A 1,759-nucleotide genomic window follows, 5' to 3' on the forward strand; every position below is an offset into this window, starting at 1 on the left:
GCCACTTCCAGTTTTCTGGTATTCATTGGAGAAAAGAATCTCTCAGACTTTTCTTGCCCGGGCTGGCTTTGAACCCTGATCCTCAGATCTCAGCCTCCAGAGTTAGCTAGATGACAGGTGTGAGCCACCAGCACCTTGCCAAGAAATTGTATTATGTCACATCATTTCCTGAGCTGAAAAAATATGATCATTTAGGGTAGAAAGAATATAATAAAACAAGTAATTATTAAAATAAAAAGACGTCCTTAGGCCACCTAAAAAATGTAACCTCCTGTGCTATACATATCAGGATGCTTTCCAAATTTTACTGGCCATAAAAATCGCTCCAGGGCCTTGTTAAATGCAGATTCTAATTCAGCCCAGCCCGGGTGGGTTGCAGTCTAAAATCTTTCATCTTTAAAGCCACCGATTAAGTCGCAATTCAGCAGACAGAACAATCACAGGCCCAGGAGCCCGAAGGCCAGCCCAGCTGATACTGGACCTCTCTACCCAACATTCTTCTCCCCACCCTGTGACTGACATCTACTATTCCCCTCCCTCCAGATGATTGACATTCACTGTTCCCTCCCCCCACATGACTGATGTCCATTCTTTCCCCTCCTCTCCGTATGATTGACATCCACTATTACCTCCCCTTCATATGATTGACATCTACTGTTCCCGCCCCCTCCATATGATTGAAATTCACTGTTCCCTCCCCCTCCATATGATTGACATCCACTGTTCCCGCCCCCATCATGATTGACATTCATTGTTCCCTCCCCCACATGACTGATGTCCACTCTTTCCCCTCCTCTCCATATGATTGACATCCACTGTTCCCTCCCCCTCCATATGACTGATGTCCACTCTATCCCCTCCTCTCCATATGATTGACATCCACTGTTCCCTCCCCCTCCATATGACTGGCATCTACTCTTCCCTTCCCCTCCTTATGACTGACATCTACTCTTTGCCCTCCCCTTCATATGATTGACACCCACTATTCCCTCCTTCATATGATTGACATCCACTAACCCCCCTTTCATATGATTGACATCCACTATTCTCCTCCCCTCTGTATATGGCTGACATCCACTCTTTCCCCTCCCCCTCCACATGATTGACATCCACTCTTTCCCCTCCCCTTCTCCACATGATTGACACCCTTTTTATTCAAAGGACAAAGTCCTGGCTCTCTTACCGTGGACCTCAGGAAAACCTCCACAAGTGTCTGGCTCTCCATTTCTCCACACGGTGTCCACCCTGGTATTTTCTGGTCCCCTTGCAGTGGACTGAGTGAAGGTGACGTGTCATTGGATGGGGGTGCTGGCTGACCATGCTGGCCGTGGTGACCCCCTCTGTTACTCGCCTGGGTGCCAATGCATTGCTTACCTGCAGCAGGTATGCCACACGAGTGAGAAACAAACCTTTTATGGTGTTAAACATCAAGAGGATGTGGGACTTCCTTGTTACTGCAGCAAAACCTCGCTGAACCTGACTGATACAGCCTGGATTCCCCCCTATATTCCCTTACCCACTTTCCACCGTGTAAGCCGGAAGCCAGGGCTGGTCAAATTGCTTTATTATTATTTATTTTTAATCTCCCACATCTTCAGCCACTATTCTTGACCCATCTTTGCTTGCGTCCATTGTCAAAGATTACGATCAAATGGGAAAGCAAGCTTGGTGGATCACACCAGTCTTCCTGGCTACTCAGGAGGTTGAGATCTGAGGATCGTGGTTCAAATTCAACCTGGATACGAAAGTCTATGAGACT

This window comes from Dipodomys ordii, unplaced genomic scaffold (genome assembly GCF_000151885.1).
Source record: "Dipodomys ordii isolate 6190 unplaced genomic scaffold, Dord_2.0 Scaffold29, whole genome shotgun sequence".
NCBI classification, from domain to species: Eukaryota; Metazoa; Chordata; class Mammalia; order Rodentia; family Heteromyidae; genus Dipodomys; species Dipodomys ordii.